Below are 17301 nucleotides of genomic sequence, written 5' to 3' on the forward strand. Positions count from 1 at the left end.
TCTCGACATGCACCTGGAGCTCCCAATCCATGCTAGGTGCTACCTAAGTATGCTACTACCAACATGCATTAGGAGCTCCCTAGGTGCGGAGCTCCTCCCTAGGTATGTCGGGTGCTACCTAGGCATGCCGGTAGCTTCCAATGCATGTGGATAAGCTATTGGCATACACCAAAAGCTACCGGCATGCATCAAGAGCACCCAATGCATGGCTGCTGCCTAGGCATGCTGGGTGCTTCTAATGTATGTTGGTAACTACCGACATGCACCGAGAGCATCCAATGCATGCAGGCTGCTACCTAGGCATGGCGAGTGCTTCTAATGCATGCCGGTGACCTACCGACATACATCGAGATCTCCCATACGAGTGCTACTACCTAAGTATGCCAGTAACTACCGACATACACTAGGAGCTCCGAGTGCTACCTAAGTAACTCCCGACATGCACCCAGAACTCCCAATGCATGCTAGGTGCTACCTAAGTATGCTGGTAGCTACTACCGGCATGCCCCGAGAGCTCCCAATGCATACTAGGTGCTACCTAAGTATGTCGGTAGCTACCGACAATGCTAGGTGCTACCTGAGTATGCCGGTAGCTATTGGCATGCACACCGAGAGCTCCCAATGTATGTCCGGTGCTACCTAGGCATGTCGGTAGCTTCCAATGCATGCCGATAAGCTACCAGCATGCATCAAGAGCACCCAATGCATGCTTGGTACTACGTAGGCATGTCGGGTGCTTCTAATGCATGCCGATAACTAACAACATGCACCGAAAGCATGCAATGTATGCCAGGTGCCACATAGGCATGCTTGTAGCTTCCAATACATGCCGATAACTACCAACATGCATTGAGAGCACCCAAAGCATTCTGGTAGGCTTCCAATGCATGCTGATAGCTATCGACATACACCGGGAGCATCTAATGCATGCCAGTAACTACCAACATACATCAAGAGCTCCCAATGAATACCGACGAGTGCTACCTAAGTATGCCAGTAAATAACTACTGACACACACAAGGAGCTCCCAATGCATACCGATGAGTGCTACCTAAGTAACTTCCGGAGCTCCCATGCTAGGTGCTACCTAAGTATGCCGGTACCTACCGGCATGCATTGGGAGCTCCCAATGCATGCTAGGTGCTACCTAAGTATGCCGATAGCTACTGGCATAGATCAGGAGCTCCCAATGTATGTCAGGTGCTACCTAGGCATGCCAGTAGCTTCCAATGCATGATGCTGGCATGCACCAGGAGCACCCAATGCATGCTGGTGCTACCTAGGCATGCCAGTAGCTTCTAATACATGCCGGTAACTATCGACATGCATTGAGAGTGCCCAATGTATGCTGGGTTCTATATAAGCATGCCGGTAACTACCGACATGCACTAGGAGCCATGCACCGGCGGGAGCTCCCAATAAGTTTGCCGGTAGCTACGGGCATCACCAAGAGCACCCATGCATGCTAGGTGCTACATAGGCATGCTTGTAGGTAACTACCAACATGCACCGAGAGCACCCATGCATGCCGGGTGCTACCTAGGCATGCCAGTAGCTTCCAATGCATGCTAGCATGCACCGGGAGCACCCAATGCATACCGGTGATACCTAGGCATACCGGTAGCTTCTAATACATGCTGGTAACTATTGACATGCACTGTGAGCACCCAGGGCATCACCTAGGTATGCCGATAGCTTTATGAAGCTCATGAAGGTTGGATAGACAACTTTTTTTTAGAGCTGGGAAAGACGGGGGAGTTCTGTGAGAACTCCCTAGTCTACCCCAGCTTTTTTTGTAGGTTTATTTTCGCTGCTCAGCAGCGCTATTAGCAGCATTTTTTCACTATTATTTTTGTTGCTGAGGAGCAATCCCATTGCAACAAAAATAGCAATGTTTCTAACAACGAAATAGGCCCGACATCTTTGTATCCTTCTAGTTATAAAAGAGTAGCTATTTTCGCTGCTATACCCTCATTATATTGTAGCGAAGTTAAGATAAATACCAAGGGGTTTTTTTAGACCTAGAATCCAAACTCTCCTCTAAGGCATACTCTAAGGACTCATGAGAAGGCTCTACACACTAGAAGAGCTTTAGTGATTAAGGGTTACCTTGTGATGAGATTTCAAATTATACCTTATGTTCATTTTACATGCTCCATAATATGATTAGTTCAACAATCTCTCATTTTTTTGTAGCTTTGACAACCCTTAACTAGGGTTACCTAAGAAAATAATGGGCCATGTAGTCAGTATCACATGAAAATAATGGGCCATGTAGTCAGTATCACATGAAAATTTATAATCCCAGACACATAGAGCCATTACCCTTGAATTACTTGCTAATCTGATGATGAAGGGTTAACGTATGAGTGCATTTCAATGTCATACTCTCCATGGTGACTTGAGACATTACACTAGTATTCTTGGTGATACACCTGGGTATGGAAGTTTGTAGAAGGGACCCCTATAACAAAGGAAGAGCATGCAACCCTATTGGCTCTCAGATTCATCTTGAGTAATGAAAGTGTCAATTCATTGGAGCCACCAGAGAGCTTGTAAGACAATAATACCTAGTCATGTACGAGAGAGAGAGAGAGATTCCAAAAAGGGAGTTTATGTCTAGATTTCGGTCAGAGAGATTCCAAAAAGTGAGTTTATATGCCATGGAAACACATTTACTTTGTGTTCATTGTGGTCTTGGGTTTGAGTGACGAGGTACATGAGTTTATGCACCAAGAAAGTCTAACAAAGGTGGAGCTGTTCCAAGTTGTGGTAGGAGGAACCGTACTATGGTGGGTTAGGTAAAAAAAATTACATCCATGCTATGTCGTGTCATAATTTTATTGCAATTAAGATATGTGTGGTAGATTCATTTTGGGTAACTACTATTGATATCTATCGATATACTTCATTTTGGGAAACTACTTTTGTAAAGAAGTGCTTGGACTACTAGAAGAACCAATGCTATTGTGGTTAGAAGTGATCCCATCTGCATATGTATTGTTTGTTGTGGTTTGTCAATAATTTAATTAAAAGATGGAATACTAAAGATTTAAGTTGAAACATTATAACAAATATTTAAGTAAATTAAGACATGTTTGGTGCATAGATTGCATAGCTTGAATAGTGCTACCTTCTTACACAGTCTCACATGTTTTTTGTAAAAGAAATCATTATAAAAATATTCTATATTTTTGAAATTAAATTTTAAATTATTAAAATATTAATATAATATTATTATATTACGATTCAATTTTATATTTATAGGGGTAGAGAAAGAGTTGCTCGGTTAAAAAATTACATTTTTAATGAAAGTCACTCGATTTTGTCTCTCGCTGGGTTTCAGACGCGTCTCAGTCACTCGGTCTTTGGTTTTCCTCAATTTTGCACAGGTTAAAGGTTTTAACTTTTAGGAAACTTTTGCTAGTGGCATTTTCTCCAAAGGAACGTAAAATATTTGCTTTCCTCAATGGGAACAGAAAAGGCAAGAGAGATGGCTAGTTTCCAAACTCCTATGGTTATATTAAGCACAATTTGCATCATCCTTGCACTGTTAGTGCAAGTCCTCCAAATGAATGAAAAATATATTTTTTCACGAGATACTCAAAAAGAAGATATACATGGAGTAGCTATAGTAGGATTTGTGGTTCTCAATTCCAAAAGTTAAGTTTGTAGGTTAGCACATTGTGGGCTAAAATAGGCCCTGTGGGCATGGTATTAGAGGATTGATGCTTAGTTTATTAGTCTCTTACATACTAGCTCTCTAGATGCAAATTATATATATATATATATATATATATATATATATATATATATGTGTGTGTGTGTGTGTGTTATGGGCAAGGAAAGTATATGGTCATTGTCTTGTATGTATAACCTCATCTTGACATTGGATCTTAATAGAGAATCACTAGAAAAAGATATCACAGGCATAATAGATGCTCAGTGCAAAGATTGAGAGAAAAGTTTGAGATGACTAATTGTGGGCTGATGCATTAGTATTTGGGGGTTGAGGTCTAGAAGAAGCTAGATAATAATTTAATATGATACTCAAGGCATTTGTCATGATAAAATTTAAGGCATTTTTGTACTCGATGAAAGACATTTTAGACCCTATGGATGAGATCATATTCATGAAGCTAGTTTGGTAATATTATCTTCTTTTATAATAATAGACCAAAACATTAGTTTTGATGTGTGTTTTGAGCATGTTCTCTCCAAGAAGCCTCAGAAAGAATCATTAAAAAGATCATTGGAAAGATGGTATGCAAGTATTTGAGATACATCCCATGATGTGTGGGCAAAACATAAAACCCTTAGTGAAATTTATAACTTAGGTTGGACGAGCGCAAACACTATGCATTTAGAAACAAGGTAATATTTTTCTCTTGATTTGGGAGCAGTAAGAAATAGCCCACTATTGCACTTTCAGAGTGATAGTGATGATGATCGAGTAGAAATTTATATGCACTTTACATTATGTGAGGTATTGTGGCCGAGAAGGACTCTATAGGATATGGGTATAATGCAAAAGCCACCTACAATTCTATAATGTGCTAACTGGTGTTGGATGTTCATTGCTTGTAATCATGTGTTTCATGCTCACATAAAACATATTGAGGTTTAGTATCACTTGTGCATGACCTCATCATGTTTAGGGAGGTCAAGATGGTCTATAGATTATTAAGGTTTAGTATCACTTTATACATAATCTCATCATGTCCAAGGAGGTCAAGATGGAGAATTAAGCAGACAAATTTACAAAGGGTCTTAACGGGGGACCAGATGGCTTGACACTAGAACCACAAAGGTGTTTACCTTCGTGTGGAAACCAAACTACAAAGGTGACTCATCTTCATTGACTCGACAGTAAACCACAAAGGTAGTTCATCTTCATTGACTCGACAATAAACCACAAAGGTAGTTCATCTTTAGGAGGTGGACATTAAGTGGGTTTGTAAGATATCAATTCTCACCCCTCATATTTTACTATTGATTAACTCATATTTGTATGGCCCCTCATTTATGAGGAGTAGCCATTGTTTTGATAGTGTAGCAGACAGCTTGTGTACTACCTGCATTCCCACATTCACACAGGATGGTGCTGGCCCAGGAGGCCAGATGACTTGTATTGGATTTAGCACAAGCTACCAAGTAGGATACATACTAAACTAGACTGTTATCCCTTAATGATCAAAACATGGAATAGGTATACTACTCAGTGTCAGGACACCCTATCTTGACATTACTATGGGCAACGCGGCCCAAGATGAGCTCAGATGATTGTGGGAGTGGGGAGATATGTAGCATTTCCTAGTTCAACTTTATGGGCTATATATGGTAGCACTGACTATGATCGTGGACCTAGGGGGTCATGTAAGGGTTTTCCCATGTATAGAGGAGGCCTATATAGATACACTGCCAGCTCTTTCTCCACAGAGTTCATCACTGATCACTATGGTTTTACTCCATATCTTCTAGTAGTATACAACCTTCATCTTAGCAAGCTCATTTATTGGGTGTGGGGCTTTACCATCTATTATATCATTACTTCAAAAATACAATACTCTTATTGTAGCCATTTATATGGTAGTGATGTGTGGATGTAGGCTAATAATGGACCAGGCCACTTTTTCCCTCTTTAGGAGGTTTTTACCTCAAGTGTATATACATACTCTTATGAGTTTGTGTAAGTGATCTTATCATGTCACTTCACTTGTACGTCACTCATTATTATGAATCTACTTTGAGTGTGGCCATCTATCTCTCCTTGCTTGCTGCATCTGTGTGTGTGCTACTACTTTGAGTGTGGCCATCTATCTCTCCTTGCTTGCTGCATCTGTGTGTGTGCTACTACTTGATCTCTGCAATCCAACAATTAGTTCAAATTATTTTAGTTTAATTTTAGTTTTTTTGCACAACAATAAGAGCATTTATGTGCAGATAGCACTATCGTCATAGCATTTATGTGCAGATAGCACTATCGTCATCTTCCGACATAGCACCTTTGAGATCATCTTCAACACTTATCTATCTTTTTTTTAAATGAAATTTTAGTTTTAAAGTTTTGTGATGTGAAAGATCCTACTTCTTGTGAGTGTCTTCTTGCATACACTTCATGTTGTATTCTCTAACAAAAAAATGTTGAGAAGAGGGCCAAAGGCAAGAACTCTAAAGCTATTAAGAATTACTCGATGCCTAAGAGAAATACCAAACACCAATAAAGAAGAAGTTAATAGGGAAAGGGAGGCTAAAAGCTCAATTGGATGAGTTATGCAAAGAACGTAAGATTCTCCAACACAAGGTCATAACATTAGGTACATTAGGGCTCAAGATGAAGATGATATCTTCTTTGAATGAAGATATTTTTTTGCAATTCTTGTGGAATGGATGGAAAGAGAATATTATCAGACCAAATAAAAAGGAAATTGAAAAGATCCATTATAGCCTAGATGATGCAATAAAGAAGAAAAGTGAAAACCATCATCCTACATGAAGAAACAAGAACCTCAACTAACACTCAGGGCAAGTGGAAAGAAGAAAAGGAAAGAGAAGTAAAGAAAGAAGATAAAGAGGATAAGGATAATAAGGGAAAGGGAAAGATAAGGATGAGTAATAAGGGAAAGGGAAAGATAAGGATGTAAAATTAACAACAAAGACTTTGAGGACCCTAAGGGGAGGGGTACATCTAGGTATAGGAATGGAAGATTTTTCAGGTACATATATAGATCGAGGGAGTTAGTAGCTTCAAAACATGTAAATAGGAACCAAAGGACAAGGATGAATTCAAAAACAAAAGAAACTAAGACAAATATATGTTAGTGGAAGGTACCCAGGAAGGAGTTTAGGAGTAGTAAAAGGAGTTAGACAAAAAGAATAAGATGAAGAAGACTCCAAAAAGTGCAAGAATTTTGACCAAAATCACATTGGGAAACGATTTCCTACTAGTGGGAATAGTCAATATTCGAGGTAGAATACCAAGAGCTAGGGAAAAATGGAGAAGTTATTTGGCTACCCTTACCAAAACTATTGTAGTGGAGATAAGGGATTCCGTGATAGGAGATTCAACTACTAGCCTAACCACCTAAGTTTTCTCTTGATGATACAATAATGAATTTGATAGGAGTCAAACAAATCACACACTTGACCTCACTTTGCTTCAAAATGAAGTGAAGAAACTACTAGGATAGCCTATTGAATTGTAATAGGAGAGCTAAAAGCACATATGTTTAAGCTACATCGTCAAGTGTTGTAGGCAAGGATGAACTAGTCCAAGCATGATCTCTAAATGCTACATGGTAAGTGTAGGATTTAGACTAGAATGACAGTTAGATTGGTAGATTACTAGAATGATAGTTAGATTGGAAAACTACTAGATATGCAAAAGAGAAAAATGTCATCTTAGCTAAAGTGTTGTGAAAAATCTCCCACACCCTACACTACCCTACATGAGCCATGAATCTTTGCACACATCTATAATTTGTGGGTGGTGGTAGTTCTAGGATGAATAGGATCTTACTATCATTATAATAAATTCCATTCTTGGATATAATGTGTCCTAAGAAGATGAATCTTTGCTTCACCAAGAATTAGCATTTTAATGTGTTAAGTGAGATGCAATAAAGTCTACATCTTTCAAAAACTTTCCAAGGAAGAAATGCGAGATGCTCTTTCCACTCTTTTGAGAGCATGCAAAAATTATCAATGAGTATCTTCTTTAAGGCTTTACACATAACATGATAGAAAGTGGTAGGGGAATCGGTCTATCCAAATGGCATGACTTTGTAAGCATAGATTCCCCATTCCATCACAAATATTATCTTCCTACATACCATATATGATGTTAGACCTTTGTATAGACTTCTAATTATTTTTAAATGGTTAGATGAATTCCAATGGTGGACATATGAAAAACTCAAGATGGTATTAGCAAGCATACCCATATTGAGAGAGCCAAAATTGGATGTGGTGTTCCACATCTACATTGCTGTTTTAGACCTTGCTTTTGGATGTGTGCTAGTGCAACTTGGGGGAGAACAAAATAGACTTTCCTATGAGATCACTAGTTGATAATGAAAAGATGTTGATTGTAACTACACTACCATCATACAAAGCAAACATAAGGGAACGGTTAGCCATGGTATATATATATATGGTAAAGAAATACAAACAAAAGGGAAGGGTTAGCCATGGTATATATAGTAAAGAAATACATACAAATAATTTTTATCGACCATCTAGCACTATTATATTTAGTGAACAAACCATGTGCAACATGAAAAATTATGATATGGTTAAGGGGCCACTGCATATGTTTATACTAACTATTGAGAGATGTAATCGCAGTGTTGTGTGTATGTGGGAAAGCACCCTAGAGGTGCAAGATATTGTGGTAAGATAAGAATGCCACATGTGATATTGTATGATGTGTGTGTTGACCAAAAGAGTGGAAAAGGGGAGTGCCACACATGGATGATGATGTGTAAAGTGGGATAAGGCTAGAAGTCCTATATCGTTGTATGGTTAATTATGAATGCAATAGAATAGAGAACTTGTGTTAAGTGTGTAATCTCTCTCTCTCTCTCGTCATGGAGTTTTTAATGTGGTATAACCCACCTTAAGTTTTATGCTTAATCTTGTATCTATCACCATGATCAATCCCATTTTAGGATTGCTAACATGGTATCAGAGCTTGGTCATGGTGAATATTTATGTATAGATTTCTTGGTTATGTGTTTATTTGATTAAGCATTATTTTCACTTTATTATGAAAAAAATAAGCACACTCATTGTCATTAGTATTGCATTTTGAGAGAGATTATGCCCATGGAGATTTGGAGATTATGGTGCTGTCCAAAGAAGCTGAAAATGGAGATTTCAACAAGTATGAAGGCTATGGAGTCTTTGGTGTCAATAAGGAAGCTGCCAAGAAGTTTGTGGAGGTAATTTGTGAAGTTTTGTCTCAATGTTTTTGGTTATTGAGCATGGGAGAAGGCTCTTGTGGAGATGCATGCTTGTCAAGTTGATGGCAAGTGAGATGGTGGACTCAATGGAGTTCACATGTGTGTACATCAAGAGGAGGATGCACATGTGTTCGCTCATAAAAAAATGAGTGAGAATGGTGGAAGTCATGGAAACTTTCACATGTAAACGCACCTATGGTTTCTCATAGGGAGAAACTTAGAGAAAGCACCCTTGAAGATTTTCGCATGCAAGGTGGACGCATGCATATGGGTCGTGCTCAATATGGTAGCTTAATGTGGCCATGATGGTGGTCATTGTGAACCTCATTCAAGAGGTTTGAGGAGGAAAAAGCATTGGCAAATGAAGGAGCTGCATTGACGAGAATTGTAGCAAAAGAGAACTACAAATTGAAGGCTTTGGCAGGTAACCACAGAGAGGGTTGTGAGTGTTGAGATATCGAGCTCGTCTAGTGAGGTGGTCACTGATGACCCGCCTGGGGGATAGGCCCCACACTTACACCACTGGCATGGTTGGTGAGATCATGGGTGATATGTGGCCAGTGGGATGACAGGCTGTGTGGTGTGACAGCCATTCTAGAGACTGGCATAGTTATAGCGCCAGCTCATTTAGTTGGGTTCACACTATAGAGAACCCTTTTATGTATTTGGTTGAGTACCTTTCATATTGTGTGTACTCTTATCTTTGTATATGGTGTGTTGAGTGTTGAGTGAAGAAGAAGAAGATTTTTAGCCTCTCACCTTGTGTGTTCTCTATTAGGGTTTTGTGAGTGTGTGTGTGCTTGCAAGAGCTCAAGCTCTCTTCCCCCTGCATCTTTTCATGGTATCATAGCCTAGTTCATGCTAAGGGTTGAGCTGCAAGCAAGAGAACCATAGGAAGTGGTACGAGGGTAAGAGCTTCAACTACTCTTCCCTATTTGTGTTGGTGACTACACCCTTGTCGGGAGCTCTACAGGAGGCACCGACAAACGATCTCTGATTGAGGAGCTTTCTTCACGGGAGTAAAGCTATAGGGCAACTATACTATCCTATCGGACTAAATTTTGTGGGCCGAAAACGCGTTTCAGGTGCATCTGGACCTTCGTTTTTCAGAAAGCAGGCGATTTCGAGCACTGCGAGTAAGTCATCGATTCTCTGCAGAACTCTACTTTAAGAACTGCAGGAAGACAGATTGGCTGTGCAGACACTAAGTGTGCTGTAAAGAGGTCAACAGTTGCCATTGGGTATATGTATGCATATTGAAGTCACTGGTTGTGACATTTGAGAGTACTACAGTACCGCTGCAGAAAATACAGCAGTTTGTGCAGGACAAACCAGAGTGCTGTTTTTGGTAAATTTGTGTGTCTGGCAAGATATCAAATGATGGCATAACTGAGATTGTGGCTGAGAAGCTTGATAAGAACAACTTCCATGCTTGAGGTTCAGGTTGACAAATTTCCTACATAGAAGGTGAGCATGAAGAGGCACCGGAGATACCGGACATAAATCCGACTGCTGTAGATGTGAAAGAGTTTAAAGACTGGAACCAAGGAGCCAGGAAAGTTATGTATTGGCGCTCCATTAGTATACAAGACACCATGATTGGGCACATTCAGGATTCCAAGTCCCCCAAGGAGGCGTGGGACACCTTGGTAAAACTCTATGAAACAAATACCAAGGCACGTAAGATACAGTTGAAGAATGAACATACTGTGGAGAAAAAGAGCATGTCTGTGAATGACTATGCATTGAAGATAAAGGGTATTGTGGAATCCCTTGCATCTATTGGTGTGTCAGTAGATGATGATGATAAGGTGGAAGTCTGTCTACGTGGTCTCGGGCCACAATACAAGGCATTCAAGACGTCTATTCAGACTCGGGATTCAGACTCGGAAAAACATTCCCAACTTTACAGATTTGGTGTCTATGCTGATTATAGAAGAGAAGAGCCTAGGTGAAGACCAACAGTCTTCACAAAACAAAAATAGTTCAGAGCAATAGGCCTTCTACACAAGTTCAGGAAGAGGACAAGGTAGAGGAGGCCGTGGACGCGGTCAAGGAGGTGGCCGAACAGGTAATCAGAATTATGGCCAGTAGAGCAGCAACAACAACAGTCCCAGAATACACAACAACAACATCAACAACATCAACAACACACAGGTGGAAGAGGCAAATTCAGAGGTAGGGGGAGTCAAAGAGGATGTGGAAATTGGCAAAGGCAATATAATGATGCACGTGAATGCTTTTATTGTGGTAGCCTAGACATATGCAGGCAGAATGTTATAAGAAGCAGGCTGACATGCAAAATGGGAAAGTGCAACAGAACAACTATGCATCCTCAAGCAGAAACAATGAGGATAATGAAAGGTTGTTTGTTATGCAGCATGTCGTCGTGAATGCCATGTCTGAAAATGTTGAAGTAGCACAAAAAGATGATGTATGGTATGTGGATTCAGGTGCTTCAAACCACATGACAAGTCATGGGGAGTGGTTCAAGGAGATAAAAAACCTTGAAAGACCAGGTTTTGTGGAAACAGGGGATGACACTGCTCATCCAATTTCCCATGTTAGAGATGTGCAATGTGTCTATGCAGGATGGCAAAGTGAAGTACCTTGCAGATGTACTTCACATTCCGAACATAACAAAGAATCTAGTTTCAGTTGGCCAGATGATTGAGCAGGGTTTGCAGGTTCGGTTTAACCTTGATGGTTGTTATGTTGAAGACTTTAAAGACAAGTGCAGGTTGGTTGCAAAAGGCAACAGAGTGGACAGAATGTTTACGTTGAATGTAGACATGCCTGAAATGAGTGCTGCGATGTTTGCAAATGGTTCATGAATTATTGCAGACACTGACATTTGGCATAAAAGAATTGGACATGTGAATGTGCAGAGAATGAAGTCTATGCAGACTAAAGGAATTGTGACAGGGCTGCCAAAGTTTAAAGTGGAAGGTATGCAGAGAATATGTGAAGCATGCCAATTTGGAAAGCAAACAAAGCATGTATTTTCACGTAACAGATAATGTGAGTAGAAATGCACTAGATGTTGTGCATTCAGATGTATGGGGTCCTACGAAGACCATGTGTATGGGAGGCTGCAGGTATTATTTATGTGACATTCATTGATGACCACACAAGGAAAGTGTGGGTATATTTCATGAAGGAGAAGAGTGAGGTGTTCACTCACTTTTAGAATTTCAAAGTTTTGGTTGAAAAGCAAACAGGGAAATATGTAAAGTGCCTAAGGTCAGATGGAGGGGGGAAGTACTTCTCCAATGAGTTCTCTGAATTTTTGAAGAAGAATGGTATTCGGAGAAAGTTTACATGCAAATACACTCCACAACAAAATGGAGTTGCTGAGCGGAAAAACAAGTACATTGCTGAGATTGTGCGAGCATTGATGAAAGAGAAGAATATGCCGCATAGCTATTGGGCTGAGGCTGTTTCTACAGCAGTATACATCATGAACAGGACTCCAACTGCAGCCATACATGATGTAACTCCAGAGGAGAGGTTTACTGGCAGAAAACCTGATTTATCTCATCTAAAAGTCTTTGGATGCATTACATATGTGCATGTGCCAGATGAGCTGAGAACTAAGCTGGATCCAAAAGCTGAAAAATGTGTGTTTATTGGATATTCCCTTGAGCAAAAGGGATACAAGTGTTATAACCCTGCTACACGTGAGTTGAGGGTAAGCAGGGATGTTGTCTTTGATGAGATGAGCAGCTGGTATGCTACTGAAAAAGAAGCTGTTGGGACTGATGTGAGTGGAAGTGTGGTTGCACAGAATGCAGGTCAGCAATCACAGTCTTTGAGTGGACCAGGAGAGTCCTCATCTACTGGGTCTATTGATAGACCATGGAGTGACAGGCTGCGTCATAATACCAGTCCTGCAAATGTGATTAGTACATCACGTAAAGGAAAAGAGAAAGTGGTTGAGCCCCTTGGTATGCCTGACATTTTTGCAGAGCATTCTCATGTTGATGGAGAGTCTAGTGGCTCAGAGATGAGCCTTGATGAGGAGCTTGGGATCCCAGCTATGAGAAGACCTGGTGTAAAGAAGGCTATGGAAGCCATGAATGAAAAGCTACGAAGATCTGGGAGAGTGAAAAACCCTATGTAAAGGTTTACCTATGATGGTTATGTGGCACATCACTATGCATATATGGCAAAGGTTGTGCAGGTTGTAGAGCCCACATGCATTGATGAGGCTGTTGGAAATGTGTGTTGGGAGAAAGCTATGGATGAGGAGATGGATGCACTCTATGGAACTGAGACTTGGGATTTAGTGCAATTGCCTGAAGGCAAGAAAGCCATTGGATGCAAGTGGGTGTACAAAGTAAAACATAGCAAGATGGAAGCATAAACAGGTATAAGGCTAGATTGGTAGCCAAAGGGTATGTGCAGACATATGGCATTGATTATGAGGAAACTTTCAGCCTAGTTGCCAAGATGGCAACAGTGAGAGTTGTGATAGCAGTGGCTGCATCAAAGCAATGGTCTTTACATCAGATGGATGTAAAGAATGCATCAAAGCAATGGTCTTTACATCATATGGATGTAAAGAATGCATTCTTGCATGGGGATTTGCACGAAGAGGTGTATATGTTGCAACCACCTGGTTATGAGGATGTGAGTCACCCCGAGCATGTTTGTAGGTTGAAGAAAGCCTTGTATGGCTTAAAACAAGCACCAAGAGCATGGTCTGACAAGATTTCTGAATATCTTGTCACTATTGGCTTTCATGTAGCCAATGCAAATTTCTCACTGTATGTGAGACACGGTGATAGAGGGGTTGTGCTTGTTGTCATCTATGTAGATGACTTGATCATTACGGGGGACCACGATGCAGAGATCTTTGATGTAAAGATCTTGCTTAGACAAAAGTTTGAGATGAAGGATCTAGGGGAGCTCAGATATTTCTTGGGCATTGAGGTGATTAGATCACCACATGGTATTGGATTACTACAGAGACAGTATGGCTTGGACATGTTGTCCAAGTATAGTATGACAGGCTGTAAGCCTATTTCCGTGCCATTGGATCAGAATGGCAAGTTGAGTGCAGATTCAGGAGAGATTTTGGAGGATCCTAGTATGTATAGGCGCATAGTAGGAAGTTTGATCTACATGACGATCACCAGACCAGATTTGAGCTATGCTATTGGGTTGGTGAGTCAGTTTATGCAGGTTCCACGAAAACCGTATTTGGATGCATTGAGACGCATACTGACGTATGTGAGGTCTACTTTGCATTGTGGACTGTATTATGAAACTGGGACAGAGATATGTGTACATGGGTACACATATGCTGATTGGACTAGTAGTATCTCAGATAGAAGATCTACTAGTGGCTTCATCTTTTCTTTGGGGAGTGATGCTGTGACTTGGAGCAGCAAGAAGCAGCCTATGGTTGCTCTATCCAGTACCAGAGGCCGAGTACAGAGGAGCTGCTATGGCAGCATGTGAGGTAGCTTGGTTGAGAAAGCTACTTGCAGATTTGGGTCTATCAGTGGATAGACAAGTTGTCATTTTTTGTGACAACATTAGCAGTATACAGTTGGCCAGGAACCCAGTTTTTCATGCTTGCACGAAGCATATAGAGGTCCACTACCATTTTGTCAGAGAGAAGGTCTTGGCAGGAGAGAAGGTCTTGGCAGGAGACCTTGACCTTGTTTATGTCAGCACACAGGATCAGGTAGCTGACATCTTCACCAAAGCATTGGGTACAGAGAGAAGCTCCACAGATTCAGGGCTTCGCTTGGTGTACATGAGATGGAGTTGAAACACGTCTCAGAGTTGTGTATGGAATGTTGGTAGAAAAACCAAGCAGTGGTTTGATTACCAACTCAAGGATAAGGAAATGAATGAGGACAATATGGTCCTCCTCTATAGCACTAAAAATCACAAAAAGAAACTCAAATACAGAGGACTAGGACCTTTTCTAGTGACTGAAATAACACGACGGCGCAGTGCACATCGAAACCCTTAACGGTGTCCAGATGGCACGTTATTTCAATGGTAGTAAATTAAAATGCTACTACGGCCCACTCACGCAAAACACCTTAAGGGCCATTCACCTTAAGAAGAAAAAAAAAATTCAACACAAAGAAATGAAAAAAACGGCTCCACGCGAAGCCCAAAAATGGCAAGCGAAGTTTAGGGCAAACAATCATAGTAAACATGGCCTAGGTAGTTGACCTTGAAGAAGACTTGAAAGTGAAACCTGCAGGCTTGTGGTTAGGAATGACCACTCCGATGAGTTTCACACAAAAACTAGTACTTGATACAAGTGCTAACCATAACTTAATGTCTTATGACACATGGCACTCTCTCGAGAGGCCAACCTTATTAAACACCCCAGCCATTGTCACTACTGTTGCTTTGCATACGTGAACCTCTTATAGATATTTTTCCAAAAAAAGTGTATGCTAGGAACTTCCCACATGGAAGAGGAGGTCCTAAAACCTATTTTCCATCACTGTCTCAAGACAAAAAAAAAATTGAGAATTTTTTCCCTGTTTCGTAGCACGTTTTTGAGGGTGTTCCAAAAGGAATTTTGAAAAACTCTGTATGAGGGAGTTGTAGTATTTTTGGAGTACTACAACTTTGTTTCCCTGAGTCATCTATGATTTTGTCGTTTAGACCCTACAAAAGTAACCTGAATATGGCTCGTTGTCGTTTTTGCGCTGTTTTTTTATGATTTTTCATGGTTTAGGCTGTTTTTTGCCTCGATTTCCATGTCAAATTTTGAGACTGCTAGTCGGAGGCAAAATGGTCGATTTTGACTTGGGATGATAGTATAAAGTCGAAGAGCTCGGTGTCAGCTTTCCGATGAGCCCTAGAGCGCCTTCATCTCATCGGATACACGCTTTAGGAGATACAGGCCTCCAAACAAGGGTGTTTTTTAATTTTATTTTATTTTTGCTTTTTACCGATGGACCCCTTTTCACGTCGACGGACTTCACGAGTTTTATGAATTTTGATTTATTTTGATTATTTTTAATTTTTTTAAACTCCATGAAACTTTAGGTTTTCATGCCGTGAAACATTAAATGGTTAATGTTGTGAACTGGACTTCACGGAATATTAAATTCATTTTTTTATACACCATAAAACCTTAGGTTTTCACACCGTGAAACATTAAATGGTTTACGTTGTGAACCAGACTTCACGGAATATTAAATTCGTTTTAAAATTAAAAAAACGTCGTGAAACCTTAGGTTTTCACGTCATGAACTAGACTTTACGGAATATTAAATTCAATTTTTTTAAACGCCATGAAACCTCAGGTTTTCATGCCGTGAAACATTAAATGGTTCACGCCATGAACCGGACTTCATGGAATATTAAGTTTGATTTTTTTTTTCTTCACGTTTGACTTTGCCGGAACTTTCACGACCAAAATTCACTCTCGAATTTTTTTCACGGCCAGAATTTTTTTCACGCTCGAATTTTTTTCACGGCCGGAATTTTTTCATCGGAATTTCTTTCACGACCGTAATTACGGCCGGATTTATTTTTTTCTTTTGGAGTCTAGTGGAAAATACGATTTTTTCTTTTTTGGGGGGAAATATTTTTTGAATTTAAAATAAAAAGGGTATGGGCATTTTCCCAAAAAGATAAGGGAGAATAAAAAAAAGTCAACCTTTTAATGACACCCCTTACACCCTTCATAAATGACCCCCAAAATGGACAATTTTGACAACTCATGAGCATCTACTCATTGAATGCTCATTAGCCTTAATAAGTTATGTAAAAAAAGTGATTAAAAATTAATCCAAGATTAATTCTTTCACTAATTTTTGCTTCTTTTATACTAATCAAGGACTCTGATTAACCATTAAACGTTAATTAATTCACACAATTGAGCACATCATTGGATAGAGCAAGGGAATGCTAATCTTTATGCATCAACAATTGTGTAAATTAATCTAAAATAGGAGATTAATTAGACTCTTAATTATGATCTCCTCTTTTAAGACAAAATCAAGCAAAGAGATTCAAATTTCTCCAATTGATAAAAAATTTGATGTGATTAGGTGTTTTAATGCATCTAGATGCTCTCAATCAAAACACTCAAAAACACCAATTTCGACTACTCATATGATCCATTTAGACCTCCCAATTAACACATTTTCTAAATTTTTGGCCTTTTGAACAAGATTAATCACCCTTAATGACAAAAACCAATCCATTAAAAGAAATTAGTCAAATTCAAGAGATTTTTGATGGTTTTAAGAATTTTTTTGAAAGATTAAGCTACTCCTAATGGTTGCTAACACTCTAATTCAAACAATTTCAAAAAAAAAACACACAATTAAACTAAAATTAATGATCT

Source organism: Cibotium barometz, chromosome 32 (assembly GCF_041138505.1).
Source record: "Cibotium barometz isolate CiBa-2024 chromosome 32, ASM4113850v1, whole genome shotgun sequence".
Taxonomy (NCBI): Eukaryota; Viridiplantae; Streptophyta; class Polypodiopsida; order Cyatheales; family Cibotiaceae; genus Cibotium; species Cibotium barometz.